At 38.9% G+C, this 20171-nt stretch overlaps 1 protein-coding gene across 1 annotated transcript in view; it reads right to left on the reverse strand.

Annotated features, from left to right (window-relative positions):
* Window positions 1-4740, reverse strand: part of PRXL2A (peroxiredoxin like 2A) — a 51955-nt gene extending 47215 nt beyond the window's left edge. Inside the window, exon 1 of the mRNA XM_031956366.1 lies at window positions 4650-4740. The gene's annotated coding sequence lies outside the window, so the exon portion shown is untranslated. The remainder of the gene's footprint in view (window positions 1-4649) is intronic.
* Window positions 4741-20171: the final 15431 nt, after the last annotated feature.

The raw sequence follows: 20171 nt of genomic DNA on the forward strand, positions 1-20171 counted from the left end.
AACACCCTTTATAATATGGCTCTCTCCTATCTTTCCAACCTTCTTAGACCTCTCCCAAGTTCCCCACGTGCTCTATGATCACTGTGGCCGGTATCACAGGACTCTGCAAACAAGACACTTCATCTCTTTACTCTGTCCAATTTCTCTGACTGTTCCCCCATGCCTGGAACTCTCTCTCCTCGTTGGCTTTTGGTTTCCTTCCCTTCCTTCAATTTCTAAGTATAAGCCCCCTTTCCAGAAGAAGCCTTTTCTTAGATATCACTGCCTTCTCTTTAAGATTATAACCAATTAATCCTGCAAATATCTTGTTTGTACAGAGTTGTTTACCTGGTGTTTCCCCCACTAGACTATGAGCTTCTTGAGAGAAGGGACTATCTTTTCTTTTTCTTCGTATCTCCAGCATTTAATCCAGTGCCTAGAATGTGGTAGGTGCTTCATAAATGCTTCTTAACTTGAAGAAACTCAAGCTGAGAGACTCACAGGACCAGAATCCTGGTTCCCAGACTTTCAGACTAAGGATGCTTTTATTACACCTGCTTTCTCTAATAGGGATACAGTGACAATTCAGAATACAACAAAAGTCAGGGAGTTTTTTTGTTTGTTGCTAGAATCAACAACAGTAACAAAGAAACTTACAAAATGTATGGAACATATATTTTAAAAATATTCCATATTTTAATTTTTGATGCATGCACATACATATGTATATATGAACATACATATATGTGTATATGTATACACATGTGTGGATATGATAAACTCAGAAGCAGGGGCTAGGAGGATGAAATGGAATGACTATTTACTATACTTGTCTTTTTATCTTCTATTCATTTTCAATCTAGGAAGATGTTGGAAGGGAGGGAAGGAGGCATTGTGGTCTCAGCTTCCATACAGACTTATAGATTTTTTTTTTTCTTGGCAGAATTCCTAGACCTTAAGGACATATGATTCCCATCAGGGGTTAAACTGGAATTATGAAGAATTTTCTACGTTTACATCAGATAGTTGTCTGCACCACAGATTTAAAATCAGGACCTGAAATAAGAATAAATAAACTTAGCCTGGAGGTACTGTGTCAGGCTTTTGTAGGTTACCTAAGTGTAAAGATAAAAGTGGTGATGCATAGACTTAAGGACCAAGTATATGAGTTGCCAGCCCATCCTTGTCAGGGAGAGGTTTTCTAATCATTGCACCTTAGCAAATGGCAGCAGAGTACAAAAATAAAAACAGAGAGTGATTCAGCAACTAAGACACCATAAGAGACTCTCCATAGAGAGCAGAGACATGAAAACCTGAGGTAATTTATATAACTACAAGGATAATGACCTCACCAAAAGATATCAGCAACTCTTCAGCACTAGAGTATGAATGGCCAGGTCCCAGGGGCTCTAGAAATGTTGTCTCTTAATATTATTCCCTCTGTGCATGTCCTCCTCTCCTAGGTGATGTATAAGCTTGTAAAAGAGTATGTTCAAGTGAGCATGGAGAGAGCTTTTCTTTTCTTTCTTTCTTTTCTTTTTTTTTAATCTGCTGTGCAGTTATCTGATGCAAGATTTGAACTCAGGAAGATATATTCCTTTGACTTCTGTCCCTGCACTCTATCCACTGCAATCTTTAGCTAGCCTTATACCACTCACCTCCGAGGTTTGTAGTGAGGAACATACCATATATAAACTCAAACTTTTTTTTTTATCTTAAAAGAAGAAAAGGGGAGGAAATTCTGAACTTGAATAGGCAAGACAGAAGAGTCACTAACACACAAATACAGAGCTTTAAAACTGCAGTAAACGACAATCTCCAAAATGAGAAAGAACAGAACTTCCCTAAATATCCTATTGTATAGTATAGGGATCCCTTTATGGGTGCTCTCTCATGGTTGACCAAGGTTTACTTTCAGTACCTATTTCCTCTTCTGTCTGTCTGCACACACAGATTGACTAGTCCCCCTAGAATTTTCTTTATTATTTCTCTCTCCCAACAAATATAAAACCCAACACATTCTTTCAGGGTATGGCATGTATTCTATAGCAGTTAATATCATATACAATCTTTGTTAATATTATGAATCCTTTAAAAAATCAATTGCATTGTATCTTTTATTTGTAATCATCTCCATTTCTGAATATATTCAATCCCTCAATCCTACTCACTGAGTCATCCTTTGTAACACAATATAAAGGATGGAGGATGAAGAGACAGTTCAGCCAAACTAACATAGCAACTTAGTCTGACAATAGACATAAGTCTATATCTGTAGTCTCCCACCTTTCTAACGAAGCGAGGTCCATTATGAGTATTAATGGAAATTCAATTAGAGTTATGAAAATACCTAAAAACACTCTGCTTCCCAAGGCTTAGTTACTTACAGCCTTTCCCCCCTAATTAGTTTTTAGCTTTTATTCCTTTGATTCTCTCAGAGACACTCTTGGGAATGTTTTCATCCCATTTTAGTTGAGCTTCTCATCTCTGGGCTTACTTTTTATTTACATTTTGAGTCACTTGAGTGTTAAGAAGAATAAATTATTCTGCAATAACAATTTTTTTTCCAGTCTCTCCTCTCCACCGAATATAACTGACCAGAACTGTACTGGAGTCTACCTACAAATATACCTATCCCCAGGATCCCAATAATGTTTTCCTTCTTGTAGTGCAAATACAACACAGTTGGTGAAAATTTATATATATATATATATATATGTATATAAAATATCTGGTGTTTTGTATTTCAGGAGATTTCCAGCCTTACAACACAACTTCTTGGGAGTGCTTATCTTCTGAGTTAGAAGCAGTGATCCTATTTGAAGCGACTGTGGTTTCTGTGAAGCCAGAGAAACTAAAGGATGAGGCCTAAGGCAGCAATTTGCCAAATAAAATTTCTGCTATTCTGCTTCAATCTGTGTCCTGATAACTCAGCAATTACTGTCCTCATTCCTCAAAGAGAGCCTCCTATTTATAAATAAGCTTATTTGAAGTTTATTTTTAAATTGATTTAGAGGAATTTATGATGCAAAAATTGTTTATTAAAGCATGAGAGTTCTGGTAGATGGAATAGAGACAATCCAGCCTTGTGAATCATGTTCCACCGGGGAATCAGGGAGACTTAGACTCCCCCCCATTCACCCACACACACACACATCAGCTGTATGATAATAGGCAAATCAATTATTTTTTTCAGGCTGTTTCCTTATCTTAAAATCAGAGGCAAAACCTGTTACACCTACCTCACAAGCTGTGAGATTCAAAGTGGATAATTTACATGGGGTCCTTTGCAAATTTAAAGTTCTATAAAGGCCAGTTATTAAAATTGATTGTCAGATAAGCTGACAGGCATGGGTACTCAGCTGTAACCATAGTCAGTGCTCCTCCTATCCGTCCTATTGCTCCTACTAGACAATAAACGCTTAAAGGACAAGGGCCCAGTCTTATTGATGGCCACTCTCAGTGTCTAATTATTATATACTAGTGGTGCCTCAGTGCAGCAGGACCTCAATCAATGTGTGTGGAATGAATTATCAAACGGATGAATGAAGTCTTATTGCTGGCTCTTGGGAACAGCCTTGGTCCAAGGGAGGCATGGATTCCAAGGGCAGGTTCATTCTAGAAGGGAGAAAAGGAAAGTTTCCTGACAAGTTCTTCCCAGAAGGCTCTCAGCCTAAGGTCAAGGCTGAGACAGAATCGGACACCATCATCCACCTCATCACACGGAGTCATGGAGAGAAAAACTACCCCCTACTCTTTGCAGGGGGTGGGAGCAACAATTGCTTTTTGCCCGTGACTACCGGGCAGTCCAGAAAGAGCCACACTATTATTTTCCTTCTCATTGCTATAACTTCTCTGAAAGCTTTGAAATCAATCCTACAAGGTCCCCTACCAGAAGCTCGGAATATGGCTGGAAGTTGGTTGTTCTGGGAGGTAATGGAGTCAGTTCCAGGGAAGGAGACACCTGACTCCAAGAGCCTCCCTCTGCTCTCCCAGTCCTGGTGCGTTCTCCCTGCAGTAGAAAGGGACGGGTGGGACAGGCAGGACGGGGCTACAGAGAGCGCGTAGGGGGCGCGGATGCCGGGGGGCGCGGAGCTCCGTCCTGCCGCCCACCTGACAGCAGCAGATTACAGCTTCGTCCCGCCGCCTGGCCTCCGATAAACGGAGCCAAGTCCGCGCCACGCAGGCTTTATCAGGTCGCAGCACCCGTGCGGGGTCGGGGCGCCCAGGGCCGTGGTACTCCCGGTAAATAAGAACTGCTCATAAACAGCGGCTTGGCGGGATGCACGCGCCCTCCGCACGCACCTGTCCTGGCTCCCCTGGGCCGGGGCTGGCTCCCCTGGGCCGGGGCTGGCTCCCGCTGACCTCCGCGGGACCGGCAAGTCCTGAGAGCCCGGGCTGGCCGCGGCCGCCCCTCCGTGGGACACAACTGCACGCTGAGGCCCACGGCGGGGAGGGGAGCAGCCCCAGGGAGCTGTCTGTCCTCCTGCCCCTGCTGACCTCCTCATCACCTCTGCAAAGCCCCGGGAAGGGGCAGGATCCCCGGGATGAGGGAGCGCTGCAGCCTAAGCCCGGGGTCCCAGCCTCCATTTCCCGGGCAGTTCCAAGCACCAGGAGCAAGCCCCCTCCCTTCGCCCCCTCTCCCTCCCCCTCGTGCAGCTGCTACTCACACTGCTCCTCCTCCTCTTCCTCCTCCTCCTCCTCCTCCTCCTTCTCCAGGCTCCCAAATCCTCTAGCTGCCCCTCCCCGCTCTGGATCTAGAGCTGGGGGAGGAGCCCGGGCCTCTGGGGGTGGGGCTCGAGGGTCTCCTGCCCCTAATCCCGCCCCTCTCCTCCCCTCACCCGAGCTCCTGGGGGCGGGAAGAGAGCGCAGCGGGAGTGAGCGGAGTCAGCTGCAGTTCCCTCCCACCCTCCCCTCCCCAGGCTCCGGGATAGGAAAACCCGGACTGTGGCTTCTCCCTTCCAGGTGCTATCTCAAAGACCGGAGAGGTTTTAAAAGGCAGGCCAAAATAAAGCCCTTTCAAGCTCTAGGGCAGTGGTTCTCAAACCTTTGTTCTCAGTATCTTCATGTTGCTAAAAAACTATCGAGGATCTGATGTTCCGAGAGTTTTTGTTCCCATGGGTTATATTTATAGCTATTTACTGTATTAGAAACAAAAAATGATTTTGAATTTGTAGACGCTCTGGAAGGGTTTCAGAGACCCCAACCATTCTTTGGGCTACCCTTTGAGGACCGCCGCTCTAGGGTCTCTAGCAGAAGCTAGAAAGCGTGTTTCTTTAAAAATCTATCTCCCAGGAGAAGGTCTAATTTCCCCACCTCAGCCCGGGCAAGAGTCTGGGTGAACCACGAAATCTGAAAACTGGTCGGTTTCCAGCAGCTGCTCATCTTGCAGACAGCTTGGGGGCATTGTGAGCAGCATCCCAACGTACGCCCCCCCCGCCAAAGTTTTAGGGGTGCGTTCCCGACATCAAATAGCAGCAGTCCGGAATGATTTTCTATTCTGAACTTCCATATATATATATGCATATTGGGCGGTCGAATTTCTTTCAGAATTTCAGAACTGGGCTGTTAGGACCAGTCCTCCGAAAATGTTGAAGATGGAAAAAAACCAAAGCAAAAAGACTGACCTTTAGTCCTTGTTTTATGATTATTTGGAGAATATTAGCACTAGAGTACTTTTGAAAGGCTTCAAGGAGGAGATGCAATGTCAATCAATCAACAAGCTTATTTTAAGTGTAATTATTCTATGTACCTGGTACTATGCAGGACATGAGGAAGACCTTGATAGAGAGATAGAGAGATAGATAGAGCTTTGTTCCAGGATGTGATCTAGACCTTGAAATATGGATAGATAGGTAAATAGATAAATGATAGATTAAAGATAGATGTATAGATAAATGATAGATAAAAGACAGATATATAAAATAATAGGACAGATTATACAATAGATAGATAGATGGAACATTATTCCTGAATGTAATCTAGAACTTGAAAGATGGTCAAATAGGTAGATAATAATATTAGCTGGTGCTGTGTTCAAGTTTTGTAAAACATCTGTCGATTTCATTTATCTTCACAATACCCATGTGAGGTAGATCTTATTATCCCCATTTTTCACATGAGGAAATTGAGGCAGACAGCAGTTATGTAACTTGCCTGGAATCACACAGCTGGTCAGTGTCCAAGACAAGATTGCAAACTGAGGGCTTCCTGAGTCCAAGGCCAGTTTTCTATGCAATGAGCCACCTAGCCGTCTAGACAGGTAGAGAATGCATTTATTAAGTGTTTATTATGTGACAGGCATAGGCTAAGAATTGTCCCTATACTTTCAAGCAAACAAGACAATCCTTGTCCTTAAAGACTTTAATTATAATGGAGAAGACAACCCTGTAAGGAGAAAGAAATAACTGGCCAACAGTATGGTGTGGAGGTGGCCTGGGGGGGTCTGGTAAAATAAGGCTTCCCTATCATAGGTATCAGAGAATGGGTATGTTTGATATGATATGGCTAGAACCATAACACGATTTCACCTCACAAGGACTTTTACACTCTTTCTCCACATCTGAACTACTTGAAAAAGTGGCGAAAAAGTAGCTGTAGGAAAGGGATGGCAAAAGTCATCCCCTGTCCATCCTAAAGGAGATTCAACAAAGAGTAAGGGTTTGGAGGACAGAAGCAAAGCAGGAAATAACATCTCAACATCTCGGATCCTGAATATTTCCCAAGGATATTAATTAATTAGCGAGTCTTTCATGTATCTGGGGAAGCAGAATTAGTTTGCTCCTACAGGAAGGTTGCTTATGGTTTTTCCTAGCAACTACAACAGGTCTGGCAGTAATGTAATTACTTATCAAACCATGATTACACTTCCTTAACATTCCTGCTTTCTGAACTTCAAAAGCTTGAATAGATTTGACAATTCATTAACAGCAAGCTTTACTGAGTTTCTTCTTCTTCTTCTTCTTCTTTTTTTTTTAAAGTATAAGAGACCTAAAAGTTGGGCTCATTAAAAAGCAGCAACTAGACCCAAGGGATGAGATATCAGCAAGTAGGCACATGAAAAGTCTAGTTACTTTCTTGGGAAGAGAGAGAGAAGGAGAGAGAGAGAGGCAGAGACAGAGAGAGAAGGAGGAGAAAGCGAAGAAAGAAAATACATAAAAGCATAAATTAAAAACATTTTTGTAATTATTATGACAGAAATAATCTGGTGTCCTAGAGTCCTTACAAATTTATATGAATTATAAAAACATGTGAGCTTGGATCATTTATAAACATTCTTCTAACTGAAAAACCTAAATATTAACTTCTGCTTAACTCTTAAAAAATAAATTCATTTACTTTCAAGCAGTATTTTTACAGTTGTTTTTTTTTTTTTTTTCTTCTTTTAAATAGCTCTAATCGGCATAAGGACTGATTCTGTAATTTTATATTTACTGAGAACTCCCAAGTGAGGAATATGCTTACCAAGGCAGACCAGCAATATTCTAACCTAGTGTCTAGGAGAGTTTTCTAGAGCAGAAGTGTCAAATCAGCCACAGACATTCCCCAGTGTGCTGCCAGAACCATGTTAAAATGTCATTGTGGAAGATTTTTTAAAATAAATAAAACTACAATAAAACAAAAATGCTGTGACCAAGTAGATTTCTAAGTCAATGTGTGGCTGCAGGGATCTTTATATTCTATTTGAGTTTGACTACTGGCCTAAAGCACTGAGAGAGCATAAGACTTTCCCAGGTTCTCACAGTCACTTGTGTGTCCAAGGTGGAATATGAAGCAAGGTCATCTTGGTTTCAAACCTATATCTTTATCCCACTATTGATGAATGGAGAACAATACTAGTTAAAAAATATATATGTATATATTTTCACCAATAATTTCAACAATATATTGAACATATTGTTCAACAAACAATAAGTCATCTAGAGCAAAGCTTCTTAAATTGTAGGTCACTGCCCTATGTGGGGATCATGTAATTGAATGTGAGGGTTGAAAAATGAGGATTTATTATCGGTAAATGCTTGATTTGTACACTATTTTATATACCCATATTATCTGGGGCCATATAAAAATTTCTCAAGTCAAAAGGGGTTGTGAATGGAAAGGTTTTAAGAAGCCCTGTCCTAGAGAAATCTTTGTAGTTTGAAGTTGAAGGTAAAAGCTGTTTTCATTTTTGGTTTTTGTAGCCACAGAATTAAGTATGGTGTCTGGCATAGAATAGGCCCTTAATAAATGCTTATTGATTTGAATTTTTTAGATCGTTGTAAGAAGCAAAATATCTTACCAAAAACTTTACTGATTCCTTGAAGAATGCAGGAAAGATTTTATTTTACATTCTTGCAAGAATGGGTGCTTAGGTGAGTCTAAACACCTGGCAGCACTTATTTCCTATTCTGAAGTACAACTCCTTCCCATGATTTCTCCTTAAGTGGAAGTTAGAGGAATGACATGATATGAATCTCTATCCCTCATTACAGAGCTAGTACCTGTCCTGAAGGAATTTCCATTCTGATAGGGGGAAGATAAGTGAAGGGAACAAAGGGCAAAGAATCAAAGATTCTTTTTAAATCTCAAACCACTACTCCTGAATACAAAAGTCAGTCCTTGCCCCCAAGGAGTTTACTTCTTTTGGGGGGAATATAATCTCCACCTTTGATTATTGTTTGATGTCCTTGTGGGTTTCAGTTTTCTAATTTAAATTTCATTTCTCCAATTTAATTTTCTTAACTGTGGGAACCAAATAAATGCCCATCCATTTCTTACAATCATCACTCCATTGGACAGATAAGAAAATTGAGAGAAATAGTTAATAAATGCTTGTTGACTGACAAAATCTGGGAGTTCTAATCATTTATACAATTAAAAAGCTTGAGCCCAGACCTTCAGACTTCCAAATCAGGACTATTTCTACCATCATAATGTTGTTTCCCATTAGTGGGATGATAGGAGACATGGGGCTACCCCTTAGTTCTTTGGATTATCCCAGATTGTTATCAAATAATATTTAGAAAGCATTCATAATACAAATTCAAATTTGACCTCAGATACTTATTAGCTATATGACTCTGGAAAAGTCACTTAAGCCTGTTTGCTTCAGTTTTTCATCCATAAAATGATCTAGGAAAGCAAATGGCACATCACTCCAGTAGCTTTGGCAAGAAAACCCCAAAAGGGTCATAGAGAGTTGGATATGAATAAAAGGACTCGGCATAGAACACGTTCTGACCCACTGTACCACCATCACTTCCAAATTTTATACTCCATTAAGCTTTCCATGAGATCTCTCTGCTTCAGATTGAAAGCCATTGGTCCGACTATGTTTAGTGTATTTTGAATAGCTTTATTTTATAGAAATTCATCATGACAAGGACTATGTTCTCTTTCTATGCATAGGAGCAGCTAGGTAGTGAAGTGGGTAGAACACTGGGCTTGGAATCAAGAAGACATATCTTCCCAAATTCAAATTCAGCTTCAGGCACTTATTAACTGGGTAAATCATTTAACTCTATTTGCCTCAGTTTTCTTATCTACAAAAAGATCTGGAAAATGAAATGATAAATCCTTCCAGTATCTTTGACAAAGAATCTCAAAATGGAATCATGGAAACTTGGGCATGACTAAAACAATGAAACAACAACAAAATACTATATAAAGGTTATTACCTTTAGTATTGTTGACTAGGATTATTATTGAACAATCCAATTCAACAAATGTAACGTGTTTATTATGTGTCAGACATATAGATGATAAATACCATCCTTTTCTTAAAGGAGCTAGTAGGGTAAAATCATAAAGAAATAACTATAATATGAGTTAGAGTATGATTTAGCACATAGGAAAGCTTTAAAAATGTAGCATGAGAGATTCCAGAGTGGAGAAATTTTTTGCTAGGGGCAGATCAGGAAAAAAAAAAATTAATGAATAGGATAGTACCTGAAATGGGCCTTGAAAGAAGAAAATTTGTTAAGCATTGTTTATGTGCTATTTTCTTTATAGCATATTAAAGATATAACCTTGCCCAAAGAACCTCCTTATGGTCAAATTTAACATAGAGGAAGTTCATTTTGCAATTCATCTGAAAATTGGTGATGCTTTTTTTATCTGTGACATCCTCATTCCTATTATAAATCTTCTTAAATGTTACTTAATGTTTTTTTCTAACATCCCTTAAATGTCCTCCTACAAATAAAGAAACAGGTTCAGAAAAGTGAAGTTACCAATCTCCGGCTTATTTTTCACTCAGTATACTATGTACTACACAAATGATAACCTTTCTGAATCAGAGTTACAGGGAAATGTGACTATATAGTAAAGTATTTCCGGTCTGTAACTAGTAGTTTGAAGATTGTGACCTGGAACACTCCCTGAGCTTTTGTTATTTTCCATCTAGCCTACATAAACATACTATTGACCTCAATGAGATGGAAAAGAAGTAAGCTAATGGACATGTCACTTCTGATTCAAGAGCAAGGAAAATTTTCTTAATCCCAATAACTTCGAGATGGGACTAAACAGCTTGCATTAAGGTCAGCATAGTTAAACCCAAGATTATGCCTGGGACCCGAACAATTATAGTTCCCATACTTAGGCATTGTACAAAGATTGTACAAAATACAAAGTAAGTACAAAGTACAGGAAGAGGGGAACCCCACAATTATTTGGGCTCCAGAGGAAATATCTAGTATTTTCTAATTTTAGGGGAGACCCTGTGATTCTAAGCAACAGCAAAGGCAAGAGTGAAGCATCTGGAGACAAAGTAGTTCCAATGCAATGGGTTAGGAATCCCCTATTTCACAAGAAGCTATGAATGATCCAGAAGGAAAAGAAAACAGTTTTCTCTTCCTTCCTTCCTTCCTTCCTTCCTTCCTTCCTTCCTTCCTTCCTTCCTTCCTTCCTTCCTTCCTTCCTTCCTTCCTTCCTTCCTTCCTTCCTTCTTTTCTTCCTTCCTCCCTTCCTTCTCTCTCTCTCTCTCTCTCTCTCCCCCCCTTCTCCCTTTCTCCCTTCCTTTCTTCCTTTCTTTCTTTTTCTTTCTCTCTCTTTTTGAAGCATCACTGAAATTTTTTAATAGTTTGCAAAACATACAGTTATTAAAATTATCTAATTATCACTTAAATTATAAAACTAATATAGATGATTCTATAAAATAATGAACATGTTACATATCATCAACCCCTATAATACAGTAATGGCCCCCAAAGCCCAATAGTATGAATTATAGTCCAACACATTTTAAGGAGACATAATTTAGACATTTAAATCAAAGAAACTAAGACAAGACAAAGTACATTCATTCAAGTACAATAAATTTAACTTTTCAGTTTTATAATCATTAGTTAATAACAAAACTTTAGATGCGATTTCACATGTTCTCATATAATTTCGAGTCCAGTTTCAGAGTAATAAAATGTCTTTGTACACTCCATTTTCTTTTTATAAGCAGGTGCAATATACATTGGAAAAGTTTATTTCAATCATCACCTGCCTTGCTTAATCAGGGACAATCAACCAGACCAGATGATTAGTTCCCAGTTTTCCTGCTGCTGATTTTTACAGATATTATGGGAGATAACATCAGTTGTTAGTAACTCATTATATCCCTATAGCTATGGCTCATTTTCTGTTTTTTTGCCTATGTGACCCTTTATTGCACTGTAAGATCTGTCATTGATATATCAATCGAGTAAAAAACTGATCAGAACTTGTTCCAAAATTCATCAGTTTGCTGATACAGATTTCCCTGACATGAAAGAGACTTCTAGGGATGAAAAGTAGGAGAAAATCCATTTTGAATGTCACATAATAGGAGGACAGGGGGTGGTGTCTAGAGTAATAGGTCTGATCCAAAAATATTGCCTTCTTTAGGTTTCAGATCTTACAAGATGGTCAGAATGGATAAGATTGTGATCCTGGGCCAGCCACTTAACCCTAACTGCCTCAAACCAAAATAACAAACAAAGAATGGGAGGAGATTGCCAGAAACTATTGGGAGATGACTAGTATAATGGTGAGGTTTGAAATGCTGGGGCTGCTGGATGCTGTATTTTTCTCTGCCTACCAAAGGGAGTTAGCTCCAAGTCCCCTCATTTTTAGTGAAACAATAAGACCTTTGCTATTAAGCTTGTTCATTTGGATAAGGACAAACAAGGATCCATTCCTCTCAGGCCTTTAGACAAAAGTGGTCAAAGATCAAGTCCTTTGCATTCTGAGTGTATCCATTTGCCCTTTTATAGCTAGCAATGGATTAATCAATAGGAAATACAACAGCCATTTAAACCTTTATTTTTGTGATTAATGTCAGCAGTGGATAGAGACTTGGGAAGAGATTTTCTTCTTTCAAGAGATGAGGAGACAATATTCCTAGGGGGAGGAAGAGAAGAAGTTGACAAGAAACCCACTTGAATTTCCTATAAGCAGGGGAGTCAGACTTTGCCCTTGTCCCAGGTGCCAGGGCTTTTGCTTCTGGCTTAGACTGTGGTAACTTGGCTGGTTTTTATAGTAGTTATTACAGCTGAATAACCAGGTGTATTCTCTCCTCATCTATATTGTTCTACCTATTGTCTGTTCTATTACTGAATTCATGGTTTTCTCTATTGTTAGAGAAATTCATTGTTATTCTCTGTCATTGTTTCAGCCCGCATATGAAATGGCAAACAGTGATTCATTTGGATTCAGGGAACCTGGGTTCAGGTCTCACTGTTTTGCTCACTCCTTGTGTGACCCTGAACAAGCCCCTCACCTTTTTGGGGTCTTTGTTTCTCCACCTGTATAATGAGAGAGTTGGGGGGGACAATCTCTCTGATTCCTTCCAGTTCTAAATCTATGATTATGGGAATCTTGGGTCTTTGACCCAACCTCTTCATTTTTACAAATGAGCAAATTGAGGTTCAGAGAAATGAAATCTGTTACACAGTAGTTTAGAAACAAAGCTGGAATTAGAATCCAAGTCTTTTGAATCAGTGTTTCTTCTTTTATAACACAAAGAATTAAATGGACAACGAGGCAGCCAGAAGTATGCCGATAGAGCTTCGTATCTGATGTCAGGAAGACCTAAGTTCAAATCTGACCTCAGACACTTATTAGCTATGTGACCCTGAGCAAGTCACTTAACCCTGTGTGCCTTAAATCTCCTGGAGAAAGAAATGGCAAACCACTCCAGTATCTTTGCTAAGAAAACCTCATGGATAGTATGGTCCACAGAATTACAAAGAGTTAGACATGCTTGAGCAACAACAAAATGGCGTTGGAGGGAGAAAGTTAAATGGACCCACCTGATTTTTTTTCCCAAACAATTGACTCTAAAGAGGTATGCCTCCATGATTAATGACTTAGTTTAGTTTCCCTGCACATTGACAGAGGATGCTCCCATAGGAAGAAATTAATAATATAATAAATCATCCTCCATGTGGAGCTGTGTACTGAATGGACAGAGTCCCCATATGGAAGATTATAATACTAAGCTCAGTCTTTTCTGAGGCCTTTTAAATTCCTTATTAAAGAGGGGAAACCAAATCTTAGTTCTGAAGGCGATTCTATAGATTTTTAATTTTTCTCCCCAGAGGCATCCCATGCTTGACTTGGTTTGAAGGATGTTTTTTGGAACACCTGGCATGTAATCTCCGATCTTTTCTGACAAGCTGCTGCATGGCCCATCCAGCAAATCCTTTTCATTAATAGAATAGATGTTCATGATCTCTCTGGGGAGGGCTTCACAGCTAATGCGGTGATGGAAGGTTATGATTAGTTTCAAGGATTCCTGGGCTTCTCTATGTATTGTCCTAATGAATGTGTCTATTGCTGCTCCCTTTCAAGGTATATCTATTAGTATAGTAAATAGAAGCAATTTATTTTATTTGCTGCAAAGAATGTGGCTGCAAGAAGTAAAAACTTTCCCCTTTCTTTCCTTCCCATGCTTAACATAAACAGGTACAGAATATTGGATAGTATGTGCATTGAGTTTGGAAATCAGGAAGAGTTGCCTTTGACATTTGCTAGCTGTGGGATCATGGCACCATTAGCTCTATATGAACTTTGGCTTCCTCATTTGAAAAATGGGGATGTAATATCTTTTTGTGAGGTTTAAATGAAACCATATATGCAAAGGACTTTGCAAACTTTTTAGTACTATAGACTTGTCAGCTGCTATTAATTAACAAAGTACTCTGAACTTAGAAGGCACAGTGTTTGAATGTTAACTGAATGCTGGATCACCTTATCAAAATTTTTTGCTGGTTTGGAGTTTAGATTTGCCTATCCACAAAATGAGGATGGTATTTTTTACTTCTGGAGAGTGTGATGTTGTTCAGAAAAAGCTGGAGCTAAAAATGGCTTTGGAGGTCACCGAGCCTACCTTCTTAATTTTATAGATGAAGAAACTGTAACTCAGAAAGGGATCATAGATACAGAAATGTAAGGGTCCTTAGAAATCACCTTGTTTCAGCCTTTCTTTGTATAGATAAGGATATGAGGACTTGAGAGGGAACTTTGGCTTTTGAAAAATCGGTGACAGAATTACAACTAAAATCCTAAATGGGATGGCTTTGGGACATTAATAAGGAAAACAGTTAATTTTTTCCTTTTGGAAAGCCCCCTTTCTCTTGCAGTGAACTAGGACTCATCCCGGCACTTTGTCTCCACCTTACATTCTGGGGCACCTTCCCTGAAATCAGTCTTGTTGGGTGGAAAGTCAGACAATCCCCTTCCCAAAACAACAGCATTTGGACCATTTTCTGCACTTCATGTGTTCTGCCCACTATCCCCACAAATTTTGTGTGCCAAGAGAAAAAGCTCCTTACTTATATCTCTAAATAAGAATCAGTTTCCTCACTCCTAATCTAGAATTCTTTCTTCTATAGCAGGCTGCTGCAGATTAATACTGTCTGGGTAGAAAATATAAAGGTCCTATGGAACTCCTAAATGCTTTGAAAAGTGATTTTAGAGGCAATCAATTGAAGGGTGATTTTCTCATAAATCTTCTTTCTATTCTTTTCCAGACTCTAATCATACAATTGGGTTTCCTCTAGATAGTTGCTGACCTTGAATTGGAGACAAATATAAAAGGACCACAGAAATTGGAGGAGCTTCACACTGGTGTCAAGGAGATAATAGCAACAAATGACTCTGAGTGGTCCCCCAGTGAGAATAGGCAGTCTTTTCTTACACTCCATAACCCATCAGTGTTCAATACTTTCTAAATCTGTGACTTGCTGACTTTCCTTCTCCCCTCCTCCCTCCCGATTTGGCTGAGGGGTTGATTCTTCCAGAAGCTTTCTTTCTTTCCCAGACCTAAATAGTGATGGTGATGCTAATTCTGGGAAACACTTCAGTTAGAGAGTATCACAAAATCCTGTTTCCTCAGCCTCTCTTCCGTGGTTGGTTTGGGGTAGTGGGTTGAGATGCATTCTACTTGTCTCTAAAGGGCAGAACTAAACCCAATGAGGAAGGTGCAGAGATTAATGTAGGCTTACTGTTAAAAAACAAACAAACAAATAAATGAAAATAAACCCAAAATTTTGCCCAATTATTGCTATCCCTGAAATGGAACAGCCTGCCTCTGGTAGTGGGTTCCCTTCCTTTAGAAGTATTCAAGCAAAGACTGGGTGACTTCTCAGGTATATTTTACAGCTGTTAGCTGTTTTTGCAATTATGTCTGACTCTTTGTGACACTACTTTGCAGTTTTCTTGGCAAAAAAAAAAAAAAAAAGGTGGTTTGTCATTTACTTTTCCAGATCATTTTATAGATGATGAAAAAGGCAAACAAGGTTAAGTAACTTGTCCAGACATATAATTAATTGTCTGAGACCAGATTTGAACTCACAAAGTTGAATCTTCCTTACTCCAGGCCTGACACTCAATCTACTGTAGCACCACCTGGCCTTTGATTATGTAATGGAAGAAATATTTTTGTTGTTTGTTTTTTTGCTTTGTTTTGTTTTGTTTTTAGCAATGACTTGGGCTTAATGATCCTGATTCTCTCTACCTAGAGACATAGAAGTCATTGATATCTATAGCTAGAGAGGTCCTTTCAATTTCCTTCCATTATGATCCGTTTACTTCAGGGATCCTTTTTTTTTTTTTTTTTTTTTTTTTTTTTAACTCTTTCCTTTTAGAGAAATAAATGAAAAAAAAATTGATTTCTAGGAAGATTAGTAGCTTTGTCCAAGTCTTCTGAGTCCTAGATCATTACTCATTCCACTTCACCAAGCTTTTATTAATAGTTTGCTATAGATAATTCAGAGGCAAGAAGGACTAGATCTTTCCTCAGACATTACTGACTCACACAAAAATGTCATTAGATGTACTAGTGGTCTTCCACAAAACAGGCTTACCCTGACAAAAGCGGCCATTCTCTTTATGAGATCCGATAGATTTCCTTCCTAAAGCAAAAAGATGATATACAAACAAAACATGAAATCTCCATTTGTAGAGTCCAGCTCTAGTTTCCAACCTGCTCTCTGTACCCAGTAAAGTTTAATCTGTCTCCTACCACACTCTCTTGAGAGTTCTTCACGTTGCACACTCTACTTAGCTTCTGGACTCAGTTAACCAATAACCAATATGAGTTAACCAATTCATAATTGCTTTCTGTGGCCTGAGAGTGTAAGAAATTCAGGGCTGGGGTCAGGAAGATGTTGGGGATCAGGGACAAACTATAGTATAGTGTAGAAAATCCTTAGAAAGGCCTGAGACAGCTATGGATTAGGCTCATTTACGAATACTTTAGTATTAAAGTTCTCATTCATCTCCATTCTGATTGTTTCCACAGCCTAATGCATTCTTCAGAAGTTCTATTTGTTTGTATAAGTATTGTGTGTATGTGTGTGTGTGTGTGTGTGTGTGTGTGTGTGTGTGTATCCATCCAAAGTATTTCTATTTGGAAAGATTTTTCTATTGTGACTATGTCTTGTCAAGGGCAACTAGTTAGCACAATGGACTTGGAATCAGCAAGACTCATCTTTATGAGTTTGAATCTGGCCTCAGTCACTAACTCTCTGACAAGGTCAAGAAGTCACTTAACCCTGTTTGCCCCAGTTTCCTAATCTGTAAAATGAGCTGGAGAAGGAAATGACAAACCACGCTAGTATCTTGGCAAAATGGAGTAACGTAGAGTCAGACATGACAACTGAACAATTTCTCCTCACGTATGACCTCTCATCCTGTGTGACTCTTGTTTATGATTTCCCATAAGCTCCTGTAAGAGAACCTACACAATTCATTGGATGTCTTCCTTTTGTTCTGTTTTCTTCTCCTAGAGATGCCAGAATAACAACTCACTCAGGCTGCTCAGCTTGTGTTATATTCTTACACCATGATTAACCTGTTTCTGGTACTTGCAAAAGTTTATGGGGTTTTTGTTTTTGTTGTTGTTGTTGGGTCATTTTCAGCCCTGTCAGACTTTTTGTAGCCTCATTTGGGTTTTCCAGGCAGAGATATTAGAATGGTTTGCTATTTCCTTCTCTAGCTCATTTTACAGATGAGGAGACTAAGACAAACAGAATTAAGAGACTTGCCTAAGATCACATACCTATTAAGTGCCTGGAATCATATTTGAATCCAGGAAAATGAGTCTTTCTGAATCAAGGCGATAGCCTGGTTCTAAAAGTCCTTTGTCCTGGATATAGTTTAGCTGTGCATTTAGAATTGCATAATTTTAGAGCTAGGTGAGAATTTAGAAATTGGAAGGTTTTCACAACTTGGCTTCAAACTACTTTTTCAGGCTTATTTTACCTTACTCCTCTTCCCAGTTGACATTCTACATTCTAACTCAAATGAACTATCATTTGTTCCTGCAAAATTCCTTCCTTCTTTCCTTTCTTCCCTCCTTCCTTCCTTCCCCTTTTTAAAAAATAGTATTTTCCCCCAATTACATATAAAAATTTTAAACATTCAGTTTTTAAAATTTTAAGTTCCAATTTTTTCCCCTATATTTTTCATCTCCCTTTTCCCTGATAAGCAGTTTGATATAGCTTATATATGGACAATCATGTAAAAACATATTTCCATATCAGCCTTGTTGTAAAAGAAGAAACAGACAAAAAAAAAAAAAAAACCATGAAAAAAATAAAATTTCAAATAGTATGCTTTGATCTGCATTCAGACTCTATCACTTTTTTTTTTTGGTAAGTGAATAGCATTTTTCATCATGAGACCTTTGGGATTGTCTTGGATCATTGTATTGAGAACAGTTAAGTAAATCACATTGATCATTATCAATATTATTATTACAGTATATGATGTCCTTCTGGTTCTGTTCACTTTGGAACATTTGATGTAAGTTTTTTTCCAGATTTTTTCTGAAATCTTCATGCTTGTCATTTTTTATAGCATAATAGTATTCTATTACTATCACATACCACAACTTGTTTAGCATTCGGCAGTTGATGAGCTTGGAGAGGAGAATTTTTGAAGCCCCGTGTATAGAACCTTAGAGTTTACAGCCTTGCTCTTGATATTATTCCAAACCTGTATTAGGATTCTGATCTTTGCAAACTAGCTCCTAACACTAGAGTTAGGGCACCTCAGACACCATCTAGTCTAACTCCTTCATTTTCCAGATGGGGAAACTGAAACTGAGGGAGCTTATATGACTTGCCTAAGGTCACACAGAGAGCATGCATCAGAGGTAACATTTGAACCCTAGGCTCTGAATACAGAGGCAGGATTCTTTCTATCGTACCAAAGTCAATGAGTCAGAAGTTCAGTGGTAGAAGGCAAGTATAACCCACTCCTAACCAAGAAACCCTCTATGGGGGACAAATCGTTGTCCTTGCCATTTTGGGATAGTTTTAGTGGTTAGGAAGTTTTCCTTTTTCTCAAACCTCTCTCTGCTTTCTGCAGTTTTTACACATGGTTTGGAGGATTACAAAGATATGGAAACATTGTCCATGCCAACAAAATACTCATTATAATGGGAAAGATAATATGCAAACAATTATATACATACAAAATATTTGCATAATATATAGAAAGGAGAAAGCACTAACAGAGGTGATTGATGGGATGAATAAGGTCCCAGCAAAAGATTGCATCCTTGCTAATAACTTATTCAGGTGGGCCACAGAGAGGGGATTGACAATATTATTTTTTCCCCACTGTTACTATATACAACCAGGAGGCCAAGCTATAGATGTCAATCCTACAGGTTATTTTCTGATCCTACAGGTATATCTTTCTGAGGTAAGCAACTAGTCTAGTTAGCATACCTTGTTTGGGGTTCTTTCCTACAAAAGGTTCCTTTTTTTCTCCTTGTTAACTTAAGTTCATTAGGAACTTTGCCTGCCTTATGGCATCTTAATAAAGCTTTTTGCTCCTTAACTGGAAGATGCCCTGAGCCTGTGAATTCTTTCTGGATGACTTCCCACCTTCTAGACTTCTTGAACCACATCAGGAGGATGAAGAGGAAAAGGAAGAACCTGGAAAGAACTCTTGCAGAAGGAGAGATCTGAATTTTTTTTTAATAATAGCTTTTTAGTTTCAAAATATATGCGAAGATAGTTTTCAACATTTCACTTTTGCAAAACCTTGTATTCCAAATATTTTCTCCCTCCCTTACCTTCACTCCCTCCCCTAGACAGCAAGTAATCCAATTTATATTGAACATGTGCAAATCTTCTAATATATATTTCCACAATTATCATGCTGAATAAGAAAAAATCCTTTCAAAAAGGAAAAAAAATGAGGAAGAAAATAAAAAACAAACAAACAACAACAAAAAAGGTAAAAATACTATGTTGTGATCCACACTCAGTCCCCATGTTCTCTCTCTGGTGCAGAATGCTCTCTCCATCACAAATCTATTGGAATTGATCTGAATCACCTCATTGTTGAAGAGTCACTTCTATCAAATTTGATCATCTCATAATCTTGTTGTTGCTGTGTACAATGTTTTCTTGATTTTCCTCACTTCACTTAGCATCAGTTCATGTAAGTCTCTCCAGGCCTTTCTGAAATCATCTTCCTGATTATTTCTTTTAGAGCAATAATGTTCCATAACGTTCATACATCATAACTTATTCAGCCATTCTCCAACTGATGGGCATCTCTCAGTCTAAACTGTCTTGAAGAAAGCCACGGAAACCAGAACCTTCATTTATGTCCTTCTGCCTAATTCACTTGAGTAGGTATTCTACTTATCTGTTAAAATGTACCCTATGGCCTTCTGCTGACTCTACCTAAGGCCAAGTGCCTGTTTAGACATT

Source organism: Sarcophilus harrisii, chromosome 2, assembly GCF_902635505.1.
Source record: "Sarcophilus harrisii chromosome 2, mSarHar1.11, whole genome shotgun sequence".
NCBI lineage: Eukaryota > Metazoa > Chordata > Mammalia > Dasyuromorphia > Dasyuridae > Sarcophilus > Sarcophilus harrisii.